A 24,403-nucleotide genomic window follows, 5' to 3' on the forward strand; every position below is an offset into this window, starting at 1 on the left:
TTTTACTATCGAAGCCCTTATGTGCTTACAAAATTTATACCTAGCTGAACTTAGGATCAAACTCATAGCTAGTTCCGCCTATGCCTAAATTTGAAGTAGACAAATAATTTAACTAATATAAAATTTTAGAGGATTTCTTATTTTTAATTTTGTTTTTAGATAGAATTTGTAAATGATAGATACATGGGCAAACTTAGTTGGGATGTGCCTATTATATTGAAATGCTACTTAATTATAATGTAACTCAACATCCTATAATTTTTATTATTATTATATTCTTAGTAATTTAATAATAGTTTTAGAAAATTCTGAAAGCTAACTTAGAAATTTAAATGTAACATTTAGAAAAATCTAAAATAGGATTTGGATAATTTGATGTAATATTTTTCTTAGTGAAGGTACCAACGGTTAAGAGTCTTGTAATTCTCAGCCATATAAAAACTTCTTTCCAAATATTTAGATTTCAAATTCTAAATATTACTCTTTTTTTCTCTTTTCAATTAGACATAATGAATGGCCCTAAATTGTACGCTTGGCTCGTCTAATAACATGGGCATGGCCTTGACTGGGTTTGAATACTTAAATCTGATTTGAACCCAAACGCAGTCCAATACTAGTCTAGCAATGGACTAGGCCAAGTCTTGTCTACGCACGCCCGAGTCCAATTTTATTCAACCGGGCTAAGCCTCTCACTTGATCAATTAGCATTCCTAGCTCATGCTCTTAGAGAAGAACCATCTATTGAAGCTGATAGTGCTGAACTATGCAGAAGGAAGGATGATCCTACCATGGCGTGGTTAGTTCTAGTAAAACTACTGCTACCTCTTTTCTACAATGAGGAGAAGTGGACTTGATTTTGCACTTCAAGCTTTCCATGGCCTTCTCCAAAGCGGATCCGCCGAGGAAGGGGGGAGAGGAGATGATGAGCCTTTAGTTTTGATACCTCTTTCATCTTAATTCTATGGTGCTGATTGTTTGGAATTATAGGTGTATTGGCCATACAAAGTTATCATCCTTTTGCTCTAAGTTTTGTAGCTAGTATAATTTGTACTTGTTGTGGGAAGCAATTTGGATACTCTGAAACACACTATTGGCTTGCTATTATTCCAGGATAAGGTCGTCCAGGAGGGTTGTGACTATTTGGCTGAAGTAAATAGATCATATATATATATATATATATATATATATATTTAAACTTATTCCTCTGATCAAGCTTTGCATGGTATAGAAACTTACTATCTAAATATTTCAATAGTCTGACGGTGGTGTATGCAGCGTGTAAAGCTAGGTAGCGGACTGAACTATGGGAGGTTGCTTCTCGTGCTCTATCATTTGGTTATAGATGACTTTAATATGATGATTACTTTGCTGTCGAAGAAGAACGGTGATAACCCATTAGTTTATTCCAAATATGTTTGAAAGTTTTGACTTTTATCCGAGTCTAATCAAGATCGAATAATAAGGGTATTAGGTTCAATAGATTGAATCTATTTATTTTTTAATTGTATCATATTTATCTTTTATATAAGTCTTTAAAGTAAGTCTAGTTAAGTTAGTTAAAGTAAGTTAGTAAAATAAATTCAATTAAATCATGTAAGTTTCTAAGATAAGTTCAGTTAAATTATATAAGCCTCTAAGGCAGGTCCCAGTGCAAGTCGTATAAGTCGTATAAGCCTTTAAGACTAATTCTGAGTCGAAGAGGGGCTGAGCTTTAAATGTCCGAGCATTGAGAATTAATTGAGTTTAATTATTTTTTTTATTCTCGCATTTACCGTTTTTATTATAGCCAGTAGATAGGGGTGAAAACGGGTCGGATTAAGTCCGACCCGACTCGCTATCCGATCCAGATCGGATCGGATACGGATAGGAAAATCCTATTCGATCCGGATTCGGATACAAATACGGATAGCTATTTCCAAAAATATCCGGATCCGGATCCGGATACGGATAGCCTTTTAGAAAAAAATCCGGATCCGGATACGGATACGGGTTTAGTTGATTTTATCGGATACGGATTCGGATAACGAATATCCGTTTACCCGCTTAATAAATACCCAACTAAAGTTAAACCCTACCTCTATCTCTCATCTACTCACCATCTCCTCCCCCAGATCTCCATCGACCGCACTGCTACCCGCGGCGCCGTCCTCACTGCTAGCCCTCACGGCCTCACCGGCTCACCCATTTTCACCGCCTCCCTCCTCCGGCCCTTCCTCATCGACCTCGGCTCTCCTCCACCGGCCATCCCTCGTCGACCTCGGCGCTCCTCCACCGGCCTCACTCCACGGACCACGGGTCCTCGATCCCGTCGCCTCCATCTAAAATTAGCCCACCACCCTCATCGCCATCACTGCCTCCATCTACTCACCATCTCCCCCAAATCTCCATCGCCCTCACAACCTCACTGCTAGCCACGGCGCCGCCTCCATCTAAGGTGAGGTACTCATGCTTTTATGTACTCATGCTTCTAGTCTCTTGAGACTCTTGCTGTTACTAGCACAATTGAAGATTCAGAGACTAACTTCAAGTGGAAGGCCAAAGAATAGATTGAATAATGCTGATGTTGGTTGTTTCAATATCAAGAAAAGAAGGCTGAGTAAACAAATCTTTGCCAGTAGCGTAAAGATGTAAAGCATGGACGATAGCCTGTATGAGTTTCTTACAAACAACTTTGATGTGGAAGATCACTTTGAAGTTGGTCGTTTTTTGGATGCTGATGTTGATGTTGATCCATTTTCAAAAATAATTTCAATCTATAACCCATCGAGAGTAGTTACGGGTCAATATTTGTTACATATCGATGGTCATACTTTGATTTCTTCCTATCCACTAGTCAATAATGAAACAACTAAAACTGATCTCTTCTCGAAGTTTCACTGTATCATTCACTCAGATCATCCATATATGATAATGATGCAAACAAGTGAGACTACCATTTAATTTCTTAATATGAAGTACTAGACAAGTAATCCACGAAACATATTACTTCATTATTTAATTTTTACTTAAATTATTGCAAAAAATAAAGGTTAATATACCTCTCCTGACAAGACTATTCCTGTTACTTATCTAAGTAGACCTACTATTAGCATGTCTGAGTTCATAACAAACTAGTATATTTAACTTTTATCTAGTCTCTAGGTAACCTAAGCAAAAAACAGGGCATTGTTGATTTCAATTGAGCTTTTCAATCTAAGAGAACTCTTTCAGAATGGAAGAACAATAGACTTTCTGCCTATCAATATTTCATTTTAAGGAAATCAAAGGGACAAGATTTGTTCAAGAGAAAATAGATTTAAAAATCTTTGTAAACCCTACAACCATTTGTCTCACATGTATAATTGAAGATTGTTACACATCAAACTTGAAGATTTACCTTATCAATGCATTTGTATCATGTCTTATCCATGTCTTGCATCCTGGGTCCATCGTTCATAGTAGTTGCATTAATTTTGCTAAAAAGTGTTGCAACTTTTTTCATAGTTTTATCATAGAATTTGTAGTCTAATTCCTTGAAGACATATTCTCTTATAGTAGAAGTATTACATTAATAATGACATATGTTTTATATGCATGGCATTTATGTTTTACATACTTGACTAAATTGCTTCTGTTTGCATATTTTGCAGCTAGTTATTTTCTCTCCTCTCTAGTCTGATATTTTTACAATTTGGTCCAAATTATTTGGAAGAATAATTAGTTTTCAAAAATTATTAGACTGGTAAGAATATTTGTATTTAATGTATTCTCTCTTTTATGCTTTGATCTTTAATGTTTTAGCCGTAATTAGTTTTAATATCCATGTTTAGGAGTCAATGGCATCTATAAGTGCATCAGTTCAAGGTGACACCTCAAGTAGTGTTTTTAATGATGATAGAACAAAGAAGAAGAAGTTGACATCGGATGTCTGGAATAATTTTGAGAAAATTGAAAAGACAGAAGTAATTGATGGAAAAATAATTCGCAAGTACAAGGCAATATGTAAATATTGTCGAAAGTAATTTAGTGGAGAAAGTTCTATGGGAACATCACACTTGAGGAACCATTATAAGAACAAGCATAATAGAGATAGAGGGCAAATGGTACTCAATCTCACAAAAGTTGGAGAAGATGGAATGTTAGAGTCATACAAATATAATGAAGAAACAAGTTAAAGAAAACTTATCATGGCAATAGTAATGCATGAATATCCTTTCTCTATTGTAGAACATGAGTATTTTATTGATTTTATAAAATCTCTACGGCCTGCTTTTCCAACAAAGTCACGGATTACTATCAAAAAATAGATCTTGGAACTATATGTTGAGCAAAAGAAGATTTTGTATGATATATTTACTTCACTTTCATGCCGTATGAGTGCTACCATGGATCTCTGGACTTCTAGACAAAATAAAGGATATTTGTGTGTTACAATACATTTCATTGATGATGAATGGAGTATTCAGAAAAGAATCATAAATTTTATGCATTTAGAAGGAAGACATACAGGGTTGAATCTCTGTCAAGCTGTAACAACCCAACCAAAAAAAAAAAAAAATGCATGGGCACGACGTGGCCGGCCATAGTGTGATCGGCCTCGTGCCCATGCAGTGGGGCTGCGTGGGGGAGGTGCCACGCACCCCCCCCCCCTCGCGTCGCCGCAGCCAACCGGCTGCGGCCATCTGGCAGCGGCGGGCCCCAGCGCCGCCGCAGCCACCGCCAACCTCCCACCGCCTTCCCTCTCTCTCTTTAAATCTCTCTCTCTCTCTCTCTCTCTCTGGATGCTCTCTCTCTATCTCTCTCTCTCTCTCTCTCGCCGAGGCCGGTCGTCGCCGTCGCCACCTCCTCGAGCGCCGGTGAGCTCCTCTCTCTCTCTCTCTCTCTCTCTCTCTCTCTCTCTCTCTCTCTCTCTCTCTTTCTTGCCCGAGGGTGGGCTCGTCGAAGCCGAGCCACCGGCGAGAGGCCGGCCGCTGGCTGGCCAGCAGCGGCCGGTGCCCTCCCCGCCGGCCCGGGTCCGCAACCTCCTCCCTCACCTCCTCTCTTTCTTCTCTTTCTCTTCTCTTCTTCTTCTTCTTCTTCTTCTTTCTTCTTTCTTTCTTTCTTTCTTTCTTTCTTTTTCTCCTTCTTCCTCAGCTCCTCTTTTCTCTTTCTGCACAGTGTTGGGCCGAGCCCAGCACTGATGGCAGTTGTAATTAAATTATTAATTAATTAGTTTATTTATGTTATTTATTTAAGTATTTTGCTTCTTAATTAATGCAAATAGATTATTTAGACATTAACTATTTTAATAATATTATATATCCTTCAATGTAATTTTATTAATGATAATTTTTATAATTAATGATTAATTAGGCATAAATATAGGTAATACTTATATTTATTTATTTACTTACATTATTATTTTGTAACAAAGAAGATAATGGCTACATAGTCCCTAATTAATCAAGATATAATTTAATTATACTTAGGTTTTTCTCTACATTTATATTTTATTTATAATAAAAATCTAGCCAATTATAAAAATAAGTAGAAATTCTAAAATCTAATAAATCATCATATTTTACTCGAACGGATTATAATGGGATAAACAACTAACTTTATGTTACTTAACCATTTTCAGACGATCCCGAACCCCTTATTTGAGACCCCGTGGACCTTGCTAGCGATGAGTGTCACTCGGTTACCTGACGGACGTGAGAGATGCGTGGTTTGTATCTTCTGATCAGACTGTGAGTAGTCTTATCCCCTAGATCCCTTTCTCAAATTAGGTTATATTATATATTATGTACATGCATGTTTTGGCCTCCAGCATGATTATATAACTTTATCTAGAGATGATTACCGTCGAGCATATTTTTATCATGCATGTAATTAGGCTGATCTTTGATATAAGTATGATAATGATAAATAAGGATGGTTGGAGATGATTATACTGTTATGGTTTTATGTCGAGATGATTTCTAGTATGAGTGTGCATGTGATAGACTAGCGAGAGTATGCATGTGTTAAATACATGGTTGGAGACTACATTGCAGCATTTTTCTCTTGATTCCTGTTCCACCTAAATTCCTATTATGCATTGACTCGTTATTGTACTGGATATATGCATATGATCTGTCATTTAAAAAGAAAGCATGAAATATGATTGATAGGATAGTTGATAGAAAGCGTGGGGATACCCGAGTAGGCGCCAGGGTTAGGGGTGCCTGGATTGATGATTATGGTCGCTGATATGCGATATCTCGTGGCCCATGTCCGAGGTCAGTTGAGTCTGTGCGCACAGACAATCGGACACATGCCGTTCGCCAGGGCATATGTGGCGAGTTATCCTCACGAGGTTTCTATCAACTATGTGGGGTGCCCGGTCTGGATGGATGTTGATACCCTTAGCGGATGGCAGGGTATGGTTATATTTGAGATACTCCTTGCGGATGGCAGAGTATGCTCGGAGCCTTTGGGCATGATGTTGAGACCGGGTACCGGGTGTTGACTGTGCACAGTGGTCTAGTATGATGATATTATACCGAGATGTCGGTGATGATCGTGATGTTGAGAAATGCATATGATTTCATTATCATTCGGTTACCTGATTATCGAGTGGTCAATATGCATCATATATGGTTGCATTTGATATCATAGCATAGTCATGATCGGCATGCATCATGTGTCATATTTGAGAGAGGGTTATGATGATAGATGACATGGAGATTTGTTTACTCATGGTCGAGGATTATATACTTTTATCAGTTATGACGTGTTATCTACTTTTCATTTATATATTATTGAGGATACATTCATATACTCATTCATGACATGATACTCTTTCTGATTCATATTATCCAGTACATGATTTACTCTCTGTTTGGCATCACTGATTCGGGGTAAGGTCTATTCACTGAGCCTTTTGCTCATGACTCTCTTTATTTCTTTTCTAACCCCCTCAGATATGTGGTACGTGATAGCGACTTGAGAAGATATTTTAGGGCGATGATGAGGTGAGCTATAGATACGAGATGGTATAGATGATAGTTTATATAGAAATCGAGTTGTACCAATATTTGATATTTGTACTCTTTTGTATTAGACAATGATTTGTATAATACAGGTCGAATCATAGTGTACCCTTGTATTAGTTATTTTAGTTGTATCTTGATGGTTTGTTGTGGCCTGTGTGGGTCCTGCCAGATTATGTAGCGATCTAGTGTATATTATTGTGGACTTTGATATTCATATGTTAACATGTTTATTTGGTTAAGAGTATGATTTATTTGGTGATGGATTATGTGATCATGGATATGTTAGCAGGTGTTATTTGATGATGTCATGAACGTATGTGCACAGGAGTGTATCTGTGCGTGACGGGCCCCGCCCGACCTATCGCGTGCGCCGCGAGTGCCGTGTGGGCGCGTGTGCGTGCACGTGCCCGTGCCGGGCGGGGGCGTTACACAAGCATTTCTAAAGAATATGATTGATTGGAATATTGACATGAAGCTCTTTTCATTAACTTTAGATAATGATCGAGCTAATGATGTTTGTGTTAGAGATATGGTTACTCGGCTGAATGGACAACAAGCTCTTGTTTGTGATGGCATATTTTTTCATGTTAGATGCGCCACACATATTATTAATTTAGTTGTGCAAGATGGTTTGAAGAAAATAAAAGATGCAGTGGAGAATATTCGTCATATTATTATAATTCTCAAAAATTCACCTTTGCAATGGGAGGAGTTTCTCAAAAGAGCAAGAAAATTCAATTTAGATACTAATAAGTCTCTTTCAATTGATGTATCTACAAGATGGAATTTTACATATTTGATGCTTAAAGATGCTATATATTATAGCAATGCATTTAGGAGACTTTATTGTGCTGATCCAATTAAATTTGCTGCATGTCTAACAAATGAGCAATGGGATAAAGCAGCAGTGTTATGCAAATGTTTGAAAACATTCCATACAATTACTGAATTGCTTTCAGGAACTTCATATCCGACAGCTAACTTATTTTTCAAAGAATTTTGTGCTATTTAGTTGCAAATTAAAGAATGGTGCAAAAGTTTTGATGAACTTGTTCTTTCTATGGCAACATCAATGCAAGACAAATTTGATAAATATTAGAAGCAATGCAATCTTATACTAGCAGTGGCTTCATTTTTGGATCCTCGGTACAAAATGAAACTTATGATGTATTACTTTTCTAAAATTTATCCTCTTGGTGGTATTAAGGAACTTGAGAAAGTTCGTGAAGTCATAAGGAATTTGTATAATGAATATGCATCCAAATTTTCTTCCACGTCTGATCCGGATGTGAATATAAATAATAGCCAAGTGTTGCAGGGTGGTAGAGTTGATTTTGATGTTGATGAAGATTTAGAGCAATTTTTAAGTGAGGAATGTCAACAACAATCTATTAAGGCAGATTTGGATCAATATATTGAGGATGCCTCACTTTTATGGCAACGTAATGACAGTAAATTTGATTTATTATTTTGGTGGAAGACAGAAGGTAGTGGAAAGTATCATATATTATCACGAGTTGCCCGTGATGTATTAGCAATTCCAGTCGCCACAGTTGCATCTGAATCTGCATTTAATACAGGTGGCCGAGTAGTTGATGCTTATCGTAGCAAGTTGGATCCCGAATCAGTGGAAGCTTTAGTATGCAGTCAAGATTGGATAAGATCTACAAGAAAAGGTAATGATTATAATATTCGATAGTATTTTATAAAATAGTATTGTTTACTAATGTTCATATACTTTTTTCTTATTAGGACAAATAGCATCAATTATTCATGATGTTGAACAATCTGAAGATATTGATTTAAATGGGGAGTAATCATATTGTAAGTATTTTTCACTTTATATTTTAAGTTGATTAATCTAGTTTCTTTATATTACTTTTAAGTTGGTTAATTTAGTTTCATTTATTTTGTAGATGCACTCGAAGAGGAGGGTTGTTTGAATGGTTGGATGTTTTGATGTTTTGTTCCTCTAACTTTGGGATGTTGATAATTTTGAAGTTCATGTAAACTTGTATCAACTCTAAACTTTATTTTGATGGATATTTTAATTGCTTTTGTGGTTGATAATGTGAACTTGTGTTAGGATAATTTATTTACTTTTATGGTTGACAATGTGAACTTATGTTAGGATAATTTATTTACTTTTATGGTTGACAATGTGAATTTGTGTTAGGATAATTTATTTACTTTTATGGTTGACAATGTGAACTTGTACCAGGATATTATATTTGCTTTTATGGTTGACAATGTGAATTTGTGCAACAATGTTATATTTGCTTTTATGGTTGATAATATGAACTTGTGCAAAAATATTTTATTTGCTTTTATGGTTGACAAAGTTAGAATCTCATTACTGTTGTTGTTGTAATTTTTTGATCAAGGTTTAGATCATTAGTTTATGCACATTATGTTTGTTTAAAGTCTATAATTTCTTTTGTTTTTTTTTTTTTTGCACCGTTACTATCTTTTTGCCGATGAATCAGTTCTCAAATACTTTGTGTTTTGTTCAAATTGTATTTGAATGGTTTTAGACTTGATTAATATTCGTAGTAAGTTCATATTAATTTGTTTAAAATTTGATACGTATTTGTTTAAGATCCGAAAATTTATCCGAACACTATCCGATCCGTATCCGAAACTATCCGATCCGTATTCGAAAACTATCCGATCCGTATCCGAAATTTATTCGTATCCGTTTTCTTAGGATATGGTTTTAATTTTTGCTATCCGTCAAATATCTGTATCCGAATCCATATCCGGATAAAAAATATGGATCCGGATATGGGTTGAGCACTATCCGAGCCGTATCCGATCCGTTTTCACCCCCACCAGTAGATCGTCTTTATTTTCATAAGAATAGATCTAAGTTAAAAATCATAATTCTACCTCAAACTCATAGCCACTATCTTCTCCAGCAGCTATCTTACTATACAGCTTTCCACCATCACCCTTGGCTAATCGCCACCCTCCGATGACCGACGTAGCGTCGGATATTTACTGTTTTATCCCGTTCTGACATTGCTTCACTATTTTATTTATATCTTTTCATCTAGACCTTCGATTTAGGTGAAACCAGAATCATTAGAATCCTAACTCACGAGACTACCACCATCTAGATTTTCACAATTTTATTACATTTGGATCATTTTAAATTTAGTTCATATCATAAATTTCAGCAAATGATTCATTGTATGATGTTTAAAATAATGTCAAACTTTGGAGTAGGAAAGATGATGGTAATTTAGTGCGTTTTATGTCATGTGTACCAGGAGGGTTGGCTCTTTTTTATACTAAGAGAGCGGATAGCTTTCTTTTAGTGCAGAAAGTAGTCTTGAACAATAATATATGACTTTATTGTGATAGCAAGATGCTTACTTATGTCGACGTCGATGGCTCTCTAAGATTTTAGATGGTCATAGAAACTCTTCCTTATTTCATCAATTTGCTGCCCTCTCTAGGTCATTAATCTCCCATCATAGAGATTGTTTAGTCATATAGCAGAATTATCGCTTCTTCCAAGGAAATTTTGCTTGTCTTTGGAGATCACTATAAGAAACTTTGGGCAACTGAAGGTGAACTTGATCTTCTTATGTTGCTGATAATAACTATTGGAGTTAAAAAGGTGATGTAGCCAATGAGGAGAAATAAGTGCTCTGGTCTAAATGGTATTCCTATTGAATTTTATTTGTCTCATTGGGACAAAGTTGATGCTGATCTGATTCAGGTGGCCTAGCATTTTCTTTGAATTAGGCTCATCACCCTCTTCTTGGACTGAAAGCTTTATCTCTTTAATTTCAAAGTGTGTCGATCCATAGTTTAAGAGTTTTGTCCAGTAAGTTTGTACAATGTTAAATACAAGATTGTGATGAAAGTACTTGCAAGTTGATTCAGAGAAGCCATAGGTATTTTGATTAGTTTGGAGCAGTAAGCTTTTATTTTGGGAAGGAATATTCGTAATAATATAAGAGCTGTAAAGCCCTCGCCTACCAACTAATGTCCCCGCCCATATGGCAAGCATGATACACGTGGCGAGATCGGCGATTCAGTCAGAGCATTAAATAAGTACTCAAAATAATTTATCCCATATATAAATTATATTATAATTTAAATAATCTACGGAGGCCACGGCAAACCATCCTAACTAAGAAGAGCATCTCCAACCGTGACTATTACCATTATCTTCTGACATGAATCAGCCAATATAATAATACAAACTACTAAAATACTTTCATAATGGATGGATGCGGAGAAAGAAAAATGAAAAAAAAAACAAGAGTGACTAAAATAATTCATTAAAGATAAGTGATATTTTTTCAAGGATAATATGAAACTCCACCCTATTTTTCTAAAAGGGATACATCTTTCGGAAAAGGGAGAGTCCTCCTGAAAGAAAGTGCTGGAACTTTGGCTTTGCCAGTGGTAGTGTGCCCCTTCTGCTCCCATGGGGGAAGCTTCGACTTCTCCTACCCCTTCTACTCTGATGGGAGATGCTTTGGTTTTGCGTACCCCTTCTACCCCCTTAGGGATAAACTCGCCTGCTCCTATACATGGGTTGCCGAGACCTCTTGAGTCTACTTCTAGGTTGCCTAGTTCTCCTGGCCCAACCCTTGGAAATTCTAATGGAAGCTTTGACAATGGTGGAGGCAAGGTAGCTAATGGCCAAATGATAGCCCCATAACCCGTGCTTGTTCCGGGTTCCTGGGCGCAGGTGGCGAAAGGCAATAGCCTAGCAAATCTGCACTAGAAACTATGTCCTCAAACAATACCGAGCCATATCCTCAACCTCATCACAGCTAGGGGTGGCAATCGGGTCGGGTCAGATTCGGGTCGGGTCAACATTACCTTGACACGAACACGACCCAATTAATAAACGGGTTGCATTTAGTAAACACGAACACGACCCGATTGATAAACGGGTAACACGACGCGACCCGCCTAACCCGTTTAATAAACGGGTCAAGTTAACACGACACGCTAACACGACCCGTCTAACCCGTTTAATACAAATTATATATAAAATTTAATATTTACTGATTTATTATATATAAATGGTGTATTACACAAATACAATCCTAATAATTCATACAATATTAAAACTAAACGGGTTAAACGGGTCACCTGACCCACCCGACCCGCCCGACCCGTTTACTTAAACGGGTTAAACGGGTCAAGCAGGTCAAAGGCATAAACCCGAACACGACCCAATTAATAATTGGGTTAGGCGGGTTGACCCGTTTATGACCCGAACCCGATTAATCTAAACCCAAACCCGATTAACAGTCGGGTTATCGTGTCGGGTTATCGGGTCGGGTCAAGTTTTGCCACCCCTAATCACAGCGGACTCTAATGATTGTGTCGAAATTGACCTTGAGTTGCTTGAGAGTAGTAGGGACGAATGGAGATATGGGCTTTATGGTAAGTTTCTAGGTAAGTCGGTCCCTATTGGCATTCTTAGGAATATTCTAGCGAAGATTTGGCCGGTCTCGGCTCCTTTTCTTACTTTGGATATGTAGGCAGGATTCTACCTCTTTTGCCTTGCGTCGGAGGATGATATGATAAGGGTTCCTACTAAAAGACTATGGACTATAAGAGGTCAGATCCTGAACTTAATTTCATTGAAGCCGGATTTCCAAGCTAAGGAGGTCATCAAATCGGCCCCAATTTGGGTCCGGTTTGTTAACTTGCCACTGAAATACTGGAAGCTAGAGATCCTAACCAACATTGACGCCAAGCTTGGTAAGCCTCTGAGTGGACGACACCACGATGTCTAGAGTCTGCAGTCGTTATGCTAGAATGTGCATCAAGTTGGACCTGTCCAAGTCACTAAGACAAGCCATGCTGGTTGGTATAGGGCATAGGAAGGTAAATGTTAAGTTCACCTATGAGGATTTGCTAGTGTTTTGTTTTGCTTGTGGCAAGATAGATCATGACCTTGCAAACTGTCCTGACTAGCCCAAACAAAAAGCACCAAAGGAGAAGTCAAAAGGGGATAGCTCGGAAGGGACGGTGCTTGCGAATGCATGTTCCCTTGTTATGAACTGGCTTGATCTGATTTGTAGTAGTTTTGCATGGGATTTGGGATCTGTGGGTGGAGGCATGAATTTCTAGGTATAGGATGGAGGTGACGATGGGGTGGAGGTCAAGTAGTTGATCGAGATGGCTCGGCAATAGATGATAGTGGTGGTGGTTTGCGAATGCGGATGCGGTAGATGGTTGAAGGCAATGCCTACAACTGTGGTAAAAATAGTACAAGAGATAGAGACGATTAAGATAGAGAGACGAAGGGGGAGAAGTAGACCTTACAGGACTAGAGGGATTAGTGGCAGAGGGAGATTAGAAGTTAGATGAGACCGTGCCAACAAAAGAGGTGGCACTGATTGGTGAAGAGGGAGGAGAGAGATGTAGAGGCTAATGCCCTAGTTGAGAGAGATGCCAGGGCAAAAGTCAATTAATCTTTTATTCTAAGCATGCCTAAGATACAAGCCATAAGACTCTATTTGTAGAGATTAAATCAAAAGGTCTAAAACAAATTTAACTAAACCAGTCTTCCTTATCTTCTCAGATTAAACCTTAATTTTGTCACAGATATATTTCAAATTTGAAGAAGTTGTGAATAATAAAGTTGTACATAATTGTACATCTGGAGGTTGATAATCTTATCTAACTAGTTTGGTATTATTCGGATATCTATAGAATATTCTGTAAATATTTTTCTGAAACTGCGCAGAGTTGAATTTAGCTAATTAAATAAAATCCTAACATACTAAGATTTTGACTAAACCACATAAGAATAATAAATAAGATAACTAGACTTGATCTATCAAACTCAATATCTTTCGAGGTGATACAATCTAGTCTGAATCATATCATTCCACAACGCTTCCGTTCACCTTGTCCTCAAGGTGAGAAATAGTCCCCGTCTATGAAAAGACGTCTCTTTAGTATCCTCGAAATTGCCTTCACGATGTTTTGGTATTGTCTTTTTTGTAGTCAGCATTTGGTCCAAGGAAGACATTCTCTGAACCAATTGTTACGAACCGGCTTGATCCGATTCGTAGCGGTTCTACATGGGATTTAGGATCTGTGGGTGAAGGCACGGATTCCTAGGTATATGATGGAGGTGATGATAGAGTGGAGGTCGAGTAGTTGATGGAGGTGGCTCCGCAATAGATGGTGGTGGTGATGGTTTGTGGATTCGATAGATGGTTGAAGGCTATGATTGGTCTACAACTATGGTAAAAATTGTACGGGAGATACATACGGTTAAGATAGAGAGACGAAGGGGGAAAAGCATGCCTGTCCTATGGGAGTAGGGGAATCGACAACAAAGAGTGATTAAATGCTAGATGAGACCATGCTAACGGAAGAGGTGGCACTGGTTGGTGAAGAGGGAGGAGGGATATGTAGAGGCCAACGACCTAGTTGAGAGAGATGCCAAGGCAAAAGCTAGTTAATCTTTCATTCCAAGCATGCCTAAGATACAAGCCATACGACCCTATTTATAGAGATTAAATCAAAAAGTCTAAAACAAATTTAACTAAACCGGTCTTCCTTATCTTCTAGGATTAAACCTTCATTTTGTCACAGATATATTTCGAATCTAGAGAAGTCGTGAATACCGAAGTTGTACATCTGGAGGTTGACAATCTTATCCAACTAGTTTGATATTATTCGAATATCTGTAAAATATTTTGCGAATATTTTTTCAAAACTGCACAAGCTAAATTTAGCTAATTAATTAAAATCCTAATATACTAATACTTTAACTAAACCATATAAGAATAATAATCGTCAAGGTGGTCGGGGGAAGGCCAACTTAGGTCGAGGTGGTGATGCCGCTGGTAGGGGCCGCGACGACCGCCCTTATGACTGTGGTTCGTTGTAGGGCCACTAACGAATCACGTGAGAAACCCGTGAGCCAAAATCACGTGCCTGCGTGCTCTCGGGATGGTGTGGCTTTAGTCCCTCACGGGGGTGTCTCGAGGCCCAAGGCGACTTTGGCCTCTGGTTCGAGGGATGGTCTAGTCCCCCTCATGCATACGAAAGGACTAGGCATGGTTGACAGTTCGGCTACAAAGGGTAGTCTTGGCCACGTGGCCCAATGCAAGCATAGGGACACTACCTCAAGCAGTGCGATCCCTATGACCAGCATCGATTTGGACTAAGTGGATGAGATGGTTATTGATGAGAATAGACAGGTGCCTTATCTCGGGGCAATTGATATCATCTTGGATAGAGAGGACGCCATGGCTCTTGATGGTGAGGCAGTTATAAGGGTTCCAAGGACGAACTAAGGGTGGTGCCTCCATCCTATATGGACATGGCCCCTTCGCTCAACGATATGATTTCTAGACATCATGATTTGATTTGCAAAGGCAAGGAGGCATTACCGAGTCCTGGGAATATTGCCTCCACCTCTAAGCTTCGGGTTAGGAGGTACGATCTTTCTGCTTGGTCCAATGGTAGTGGACAAAGGGGAAGCTTCTACCGGGTAGAGGGAGGGACCAAAGCCTTCTAGATCTCTACTAGGACCAATGGAGCTTGAGCCACCATAAGGTCAAAGGGTCGATGATCACACCTTGTTAACCAAAAAGGCCATGCAAGCGCTCTTAGAGACCTCATGTCCCCTCATGTCCTGAGGCTCTTGACATCGACACTGGCTTGTTGAAGGTGTCTGGTGATGAATGGTAGGAAGTAACCAATGAGAAAAATGCTACTAATCATAGCTCTGTTATTGCCTTCTTGATGAGATCTGCCATCCACAGAGTCATAAGGAAGAGAGCTAAAAAGAAAAGCCCCGAGCCATACTTGAAGGCCAAACACGGCTCCAAAGACATTGCTGTAGAGAAACCGTAAAGCCTCAACCTCTAAGTATGTCCATAGTCGTCTGGAATTGCCAGGGTCTAGCATAGGACTCTCTAATCAGGTGTAGAGAGTTAAGTAGAATATACAACCCTATTATGTTCATTCTATTGGAAACTAGAATAGATGCTACTAAAGCTTGTTCCTTTGTTAGTAGGTAGGGGAGGCAGTGGAAGGTGGAGGCATTGGCAAGCCGTAGATTGTTAGGAGGTATTGTCATGTGTTGGCGGGAGGCTGAGGTCAGAACTTCTACCTTCACCTCACACTCACAAGTGATGCATGCCACTATCTCCATTAAAGGTCTGTATGCTTGGATCTTATTAAGTGTTTATGCTAGCACTAATAGTGTGGCTCATAGAAATCTTTGGTTTTATTTATCCAAAATTGCTTCGATTAAAGCCCCTTGCTTGTTTATCGGGGATTTTAATATTATTCGTTGTGTTGAGGAGAAGAAGGGGGCAAGCCTTTTAGTTGCTCTACCAAGGTTTGTGAGTTTGATACCTTTTGTGTCCAAAATGAGCTTTTGGACATAGGCTATTCTAGCCCACCCTTTACCTAGTGTAACAATAGGATGGGGCAGGATAGGGTTTGGGACAGACTTGACCGAGGCTTGGCCTCTGAGTCTTGGATGCATGCCTTCCCTTATAGTTCCATTACTCATCTTGAGCACACTGGGTCCGACCATGCCCCACTTCTTCTGAAGCTTGCGCCCCTATTTCCTCGGGTGCAAAGACCTTTCTACTTTGAGGTGTTTTGGTATGATTATGAGGATGTTCACAATATAATTAACCAAAACTAGGATGCTAATACTAATACTAGAAACCCAATGAATAATATGATTTTTAACTTGAATAATAATAGGGGTAAAATTTTGTTATGGAACAAGCATAGCCTTGGTAGATTGGAAAACCGGGCCACTACGGCCCAAGCCCACATGGCTGCCCTTGAGGCGGCTGATAGTTCCATGGGGTCACAATCTAGTGAGGCTACTGCACTGTTGATGGCCTATAGGAAGCATTCTGCTATCTTTGCTAGATCGACCACAAGTGGAGATCTGAGGCCCGTATGAACTGGATTAATAATGCTAATAGAAACACTGCCTATTTTCAAATTGCTACTTTAATTAGGAGAAGGAAGAATGCTATCTATTGTTTGATTGATGATAATGGTGTTCGGCTTGAAAATAGATAGGATATTATTAATTGCTTTATTAAGTTCTATGTTAATATTGGACTACTGAGAAGTTTGGTAGTAGTAGTATTAATCTGCCTTGCTTACTTGCGCTTGAGCCAACCTGCTATAATGATCTCACTAAGCAAACTTTCCTTGAGAAAATCAGGGCCACCTTGTGATCTATGCCTTCTGGTAAGACCTGGGCTTGTCGACTTTTACATAGAGTTTTATCGGTTCTACTAGTCTATTATTAATACGCCAATTGTCGATGCTTTAATAGGTTTCAAGATTGTGGTTATTTGCCTCTGAGCGGGGTCGTATGCATATCGCTCTTATTCCAAAAGTTTTTAATCCGTCTGTGGTTGGTGATTTTAAACCGATTTCGCTTTGTAATGTGCCTTATCGTCTTTTGGCAAAAGTTTTTGTTAATCGAATGAAGACTTTGTTGCCTAAGTTAGTGAGTGCTGAGCAATCAGTCTTCGTGGCTGGTAGATCAATAATAGATAATTCAATTTTGGCTCAAAGAGATTGTTCATTCAATCCAGTAGGGTGATCGAAACAACTCTCATATGATCATCAAAATCGATATGAAAAAAGCCTATGATAGGCTAAGTTGGGAGGCTATCATTAAAGTTTTGAAAGCTATGATTTCCTGGATAAATGGGTGGGGTGGATGTGGGCTTGCTTTGAGTCCCCGTCTTTTGCTTTCCAAATTAATGGGTCTGCCTCCCATTCAGTTCGTGGTTCTTGCGACCTAAGGCAAGGAGATTCGCTGTCCCCCTTTTTATTTATCTTTTGCTTGCAAATTCTAACTTCTTTACTAAATGTATAAATGCACTAGGGCATGATTGACGGTTTTACTCTAAATAGAAACACTAAGATTTGTCATCTTATGTATGCTGATGACATTTTGATTGTCACTAAGATCGATTCTTTTAATTGTGATGCTCTTAATTCAGTTTTATCAAAATATCAATTACTTATAAATCAAAGGATTAACCAGAGCAAATTGGTGATTTATTTCCCAACCCGAGTTCATCCGACCCTAGGTGTTGCCCTAGGCAAGTGTCTTAATATTAGGTAGGGGGCCTAGCTCTTTACTTACTTAGGTTCGGGCTGGTCGAGGGCGTCAAGTTGAAGCTTGATGGGTGGCAACGCACGACCCTTTCCCAAGTCGAGCAAGCTACATTCATTAAGTCCATCATCTATGCTCTTCCTACTTACAGTCCAGGGTGCTCAACTATCCCCTTATCGGCATTGGATAAGATGGATAAAATTGTGCATGCCTTTCTCCAGGGCAAAGGTGAGAAGCTTATCGAGCTGCACCTGATCAACTGAGAGAGCTATTGCCTGCCTAGTGCTTGTGGTGGTTTGGGCTTACGCAACTTGCGTAAAGCTCGTGTGAGCATGATTGGCGAAAAAGCCATGGAGCTCCTTGACAATTCTAACAAGTTGTGGGTCTAGTTTATGCAGGCTAAGTACAGTATAGTCGACCCTTGGCAGCCGGTTAGGTGTAGGTCGAAAAAGTCCATCACTTTTAAACACATGGTTGACTCCCTAGCCACCTTGCGCTCGGGATTGCTTTAGTCGGTGGGTAATGGTTGCTCGACGAGCATTTTGTTTGACTTTTGACTCTCCTCTACCCCCCTTTCTAGTGCCCCTACCTTTATTAGGGTTTTTGCTCAAATGGCGCACCAAAAGCTAGAGTGGTTTATTTCTAACCAATCGTTGAACTTCCATCATATTAAGTTTTGGTTCTGCTCGATTTTAGGGGACATTATTTGTGCTCGCCCCTTACTCTAGTTCCCTTATGATGATGTTTGAGTGTGGTCCCCGAGTCCGATCGGGAAGTCAACTGTGACCTCCATTTCTTGCTACCTTGTGAGAGTTGGACTGAGAGGGCCAATGCCTGGGTTGGATGGCCTTTATTGTAGAAGTTGCCTATTGCTCCAAAAATTAAAATTTTTCTATGGAAGGTGATTTGGAATCAACTCCCTACTAATGATTGGTTGCTTAGCCTTTCCTTGGCAACCTCAGCCTTATGCCCCATGTGTAAGATAGAGGCTGAATCAGTCGGTCACCTCCTATTCATGCGTGCTTAGGCGAAAGAGCTTTGGAAGGCCATAGAACATTATCTTGGTTTCAGATTTCAGTATTAGGCAGAGTGGCCAATTGGAGGCTAGATGAAGGAAGGACTTGACAATGACAAAGAAGCGGTTACCCTCACTAGGTGTATTATTGGCCAAGGACTCTGGCAAATTTAGAAGACCCGAGATGAGCTGATATTCTAGTAGAAAACAAACAAGGTGAACCAAATCGTTCATAGGACTATGGCTTTGGCACTGAAGACATTGGAACACTTTCAAAGAACTCCTCGTGTCCCAAAGCCAGCTAGACGGGCTGTCCATTAGGTGCCTCCAGTGGAAGAAACCATCAAGATCAACACGGATGGTTCTTTCACAACTACCGACCTAAAGGCCAGGGCTAATTTTATTGCGAGGGATAGGGCAGGCCAGCCACTGATCCTGATTGTGATCAACATACATGCATCAGACCCCTTTAAAGCTGAAGCCCTCGCCATTAAACTAGCACTTCAAAAAGCTAGTAACCATGGACTCAAACAAATATCCGCTGAGGTTGACTCCGTATCCCTCGCCAATGCGTTGCGCTTTCCTTGGAGACTCAAGCACCTCCTCCTTGATATCAAGTAACTACTGTTATCTTTTCATAATTTTATAAATCTTTATTGTCTTAGAGAGGCTAACTAGGTCGTGGACTGGTTAGCTAATCTGGGCAGAGAACATGGTTTTTTTTTTTGTCTTACTGGGCTAACATGTAACAACCCAACCAAAAAAAAAAAAAAATTAATTTTTCATGGGCACGACGTGGCCGGCCACAGTGTGATCGGCCTCGTGCCCATGCAGTGGGGCTGCGTGGGGGAGGTGCCACGCACCCCCCCCCCTCGCGTCGCCGTAGCCAACCGGCTGCGGCCATCTGGCAGCGGTGGGCCCCAGCACCGCCGCAGCCACCTCCCACCGCCTTCCCTCTCTCTCTTTAAATCTCTCTCTCTCTCTCTCTCTCTCTCTCCGAGGCCGGTCGTCGTCGTCGCCACCTCCTCGAGCGCCGGTGAGCTCCTCTCTCTCTCTCTCCCTCTCTCTCTCTCTCTCTCTCTCTTTCTTGCCCGAGGGTGGGCTCGTCGGAGCCGAGCCACCGGCGAGAGGCCGGCCGCTGGCTGGCCAGCAGCGGCCGGTGCCCTCCCCGCCGGCCCGGGTCCGCAACCTCCTCCCTCACCTCCTCTCTTTCTTCTCTTCCTCTTCTCTTCTTCTTCTTCTTCTTCTTCTTCTTTCTTCTTTCTTTCTTTCTTTCTTTCTTTTTCTCCTTCTTCCTCAGCTCCTCTTTTCTCTTTCTGCACAGTGTTGGGCTCGGCCCAGCACTGTAGCAGACAGTGCTGGGCCGAGCCCAGCACTAATGGCAGTTGTAATTAAATTATTAATTAATTAGTTTATTTATGTTATTTATTTAAGTATTTTGCTTCTTAATTAATGCAAATAGATTATTTAGACATTAACTATTTTAATAATATTATATATCCTTCAATGTAATTTTATTAATGATAATTTTTATAATTAATGATTAATTAGGCATAAATATAGGTAATACTTATATTTATTTATTTACTTACTTATATGTATATTAGATTAATAGATAAATTTGTAAATTATAATTATTAGATTTATATTCTAATATTCTTATGATATACATTTTTTAAGTAATTCTATTAATTTATTATACATTATTATTTTGTAACAAAGAAGATAATGGCTACATAGTCCCTAATTAATCAAGATATAATTTAATTATAATTAGGTTTTTATCTATATTTATATTTTATTTATAATAAAAATCTAGCCAATTATAAAAATAAGTAGAAATTCTAAAATCTAATAAATCATCATATTTTACTCGAACGGATTATAATGGGATAAACAACTAACTTTATGTTACTTAAACATTTTCAGACGATCCCGAACCCCTTATTTGAGACCCCGTGGACCTTGCTAGCGATGAGTGTCACTCGGTTACCTGACGGACGTGAGAGATGCGTGGTTTGTATCTTCTGATCAGACTGTGAGTAGTCTTATCCCCTAGATCCCTTTCTCAAATTAGGTTATATTATATATTATGTACATGCATGTTTTGGCCTCCAGCATGATTATATGACTTTATATAAAGATGATTTCAGTCGAGCATATTTTATCATGCACTTGATTAGACTGATCTGGGATATGAGTACATTGGTGATATATAGAGATGATTGGAGATGATTATGCTATTATGGTTTTATGTCGGGATGATTTCTATCATGAGTATGAATGTGATAGATTAGCATGAGTATGCATGTGATAGATTAGCATGAGTATGCATGTGTTAGATACATGGTTGGAGTTGCATTACATCATTTTGCTCTTGATTCCTATTCCACCTAAATTCCTGTTATGCATTGATTTGTTATTGTACTGGATATATGCATATGATCTGTCATTTAGAAGGAAAGCATGAAATGTGATTGATAGGATAGTTGATAGAAAGCGTGAGGATACCCGAGTGGGCGCGAGGGTTAGGACGCGCTTGGTGGATGATTGATCGCTCGACATGGTCGTGATCCTGTTGGCCTTACGTCCGAGGTCGTTAGTCTGTGTGCGCAGTAGACATTCGGACACATGCCGTTCGCCAGGGCATATGTGGCGAATTATCCTCACGAGATTTCTATCAGCTAGAAGGGTGCCCGGTCTGGATGGATGTTGATACCCTAGCGGATGGCAGGGTATGGTTATATTTGAGATACTCCTTGCGGATGGCAGAGTATGCTCTGAGCCTTCGGACATGATGTTGAGACCGGGTACCGGGTGTTGACTGTGCACAGTGGTCTAGTATGATGGTATTATACCGAGATGTCGGTGATGATCGTGATGTTAAGAAATGCATATGATGTCATTATTAGCTGACATACATGATTATTGAGTGGTCAATATACATCATATATGATTGTATCTGATATCATAGCATTGTCATAGTCGGCATGCATCATGTGTCATATTTGATAGAGAGTTATGATGATAGATGACATGGAGATTTGTTTACTCATGGTCGAGGATTATATACTTTTATCAGTTATGACGTGTTATCTACTTTTCATTTATATATTATTGAGGATACATTCATATACTCATTCATGACATGATACTCTTTCTGATTCATATTATCCAGTACATGATTTACTCTCTGTTTGGCATCACTGATTCGGGGTAAGGTCTATTCACTGAGCCTTTTGCTCATGACTCTCTTTATTTCTTTTCTAACCCCCTCAGATATGTGGTACGTGATAGCGACTTGAGAAGATATTTTAGAGCGATGATGAGGTGAGCTATAGATACGAGATGGTATAGATGATAGTTTATATAGAAATCGAGTTGTACCAATATTTGATATTTGTACTCTTTTGTATTAGACAATGATTTGTATAATACAGGTCGAATCATAGTGTACCCTTGTATTAGTTATTTTAGTTGTATCTTGATGGTTTGTTGTGGCCTGTGTGGGTCCTGCCAGATTATATAGCGGTCTAGTGTATATTATTGTGGACTTTGATATTCATATGTTAACAGGTTTATTTGGTTAAGAGTATGATTTATTTGGTGATGGATTATGTGATCATGGATATGTTAGCAGGTGTTATTTGATGATGTCATGAACGTATGTGCACAGGAGTGTATCCGTGCGTGACGGGCCCCGCCCGACCTGTCGCGTGCCGTGTGGGCGCGTGTGCGTGCACGTGCCCGTGCCGGGCGGGGGCGTTACATAACAGCTCCTAGTTCTCTTCATAGTCTTCTGTATAAGGATGTAGAGGATATTTCATTGGATACCTAATGTACTTTTACGCCCTCTTTTGAGGTAATACAATTGCCTTTATTAACAACAAAAAAAAGGTTAAAATGATGACCGGTATATATAAAAATATATGTTAGGTTTTTATTTGTTGGCAATTGTATACAAAATATTCTAAGTGTATTTTTTACATGTATATGAGCTTTACACAAGTCTAGAATATCTCTGGTCTGAAGAATTGCAAGGTTATTGGAGAAAAGCTGTTGAGTTCACGTGTGAACTCAACAGCTTTTCTCCAATAACCTTGCAATTCTTCAGACCAGAGATATTCTAGACTTGTGTAAAGCTCATATACATGTAAAAAATACACTTAGAATATTTTGTATACAATTGCCAACAAATAAAAACCTAACAATCTCCCCCTTTGGCAATTTGTGACAAAACACCTAGGTTACAAGATATTACAAAGACTTCAAATTGAGCAATCAACAAGTCTAGAATATTTTGCACATCAAGCCCTGCAAATAAACATATACCAATCCAAGATCAAGTGAAAATAACTTGAAATGAATAAACAATCTAAACACAAGTTATCAATGTAGCATAAATTCAAAAGTACTTAAGCAGACAAAGTTCATAGTTACTTCAAGCAAAGTTCAAAAGTACTTAAGACTCTCATAAACTCCCCCTATGCACATACTCCCCCTACACACCTAGACACCTAGACACTAACCTAGACACTAAGACACTCTCCCCCTTTTTGACACAAATGCCAAAGACTAGGAACTCGGAGGAAACTGACGATGAAGAATCGTCAACACAGAGTCGAGGTAGGTGAAGAAGGCGGCCTTGGTTTCTTGGTAACTGTAGCTTTTTTAGGCATTCTAGAGAAGGAAAAAAGTCGCAAGATTCAACATATGCCCAAAGAATACAAAAAAAAATCCAAAAATTCTAGAAACCATGAAGACCCTAAGTGAAATCCATCTTCCACTTAAAAATGCAAGTTATCACGTTTAATCGCACAAAAAACATCAAGATATTAACTTTAACGTGATCAAAACTTGAAACTACACAAAATCAATCAAGATCAATAGACTTTGGAGATGCACTTCTAGAAATTCAAAATACATTCAAGACATAGAATATGACAATCAAATGAAATAAGTCATACACAGATCAATCAAGATATCAAAAGCATATTATAATCAATTCTAATGCATCACTCAAAATTAAATTAATCTTGATTGATCATAACGATACGCATATGCAAGATGAGCATAGATAACATGAACCAATGAGCGGTGCGTTCACAAACGAGTTCGAACGCGAAATCTCCGTTCACACAGACAGAGAGCTGCGTTCACAAACGAGTTCGAACGCGAAATCTGCATTCACACAGACAGAGAGCCGCGTTCACAAACGCGTTCGAACGCAACCTGAAGAATTCAAGCTGTCGCGTTCGAATGCACTCGAGCCCGTTCGAA

The 24,403-nt window shown here is 39.1% G+C and overlaps 1 long non-coding RNA gene across 2 annotated transcripts; it reads left to right on the top strand.

The window, feature by feature from the left end:
* The first annotated feature begins 2,117 nt into the window (after nucleotides 1–2,117).
* LOC140771071 (uncharacterized) lies at nucleotides 2,118–9,024 on the top strand. 2 transcript variants are annotated; one of them, XR_012106099.1, is made up of 5 exons: nucleotides 2,118–2,434; nucleotides 3,630–3,721; nucleotides 8,576–8,671; nucleotides 8,748–8,819; nucleotides 8,912–9,024. It is a non-coding gene; the product is annotated as an uncharacterized lncRNA (long non-coding RNA). The 2 variants fall into 2 exon arrangements; XR_012106098.1 differs by lacking the exon at nucleotides 3,630–3,721.
* Nucleotides 9,025–24,403: the final 15,379 nt, after the last annotated feature.

Source organism: Typha angustifolia, chromosome 11 (assembly GCF_048772165.1).
Source record: "Typha angustifolia cultivar Huaian chromosome 11, ASM4877216v1, whole genome shotgun sequence".
Taxonomy (NCBI): domain Eukaryota; kingdom Viridiplantae; phylum Streptophyta; class Magnoliopsida; order Poales; family Typhaceae; genus Typha; species Typha angustifolia.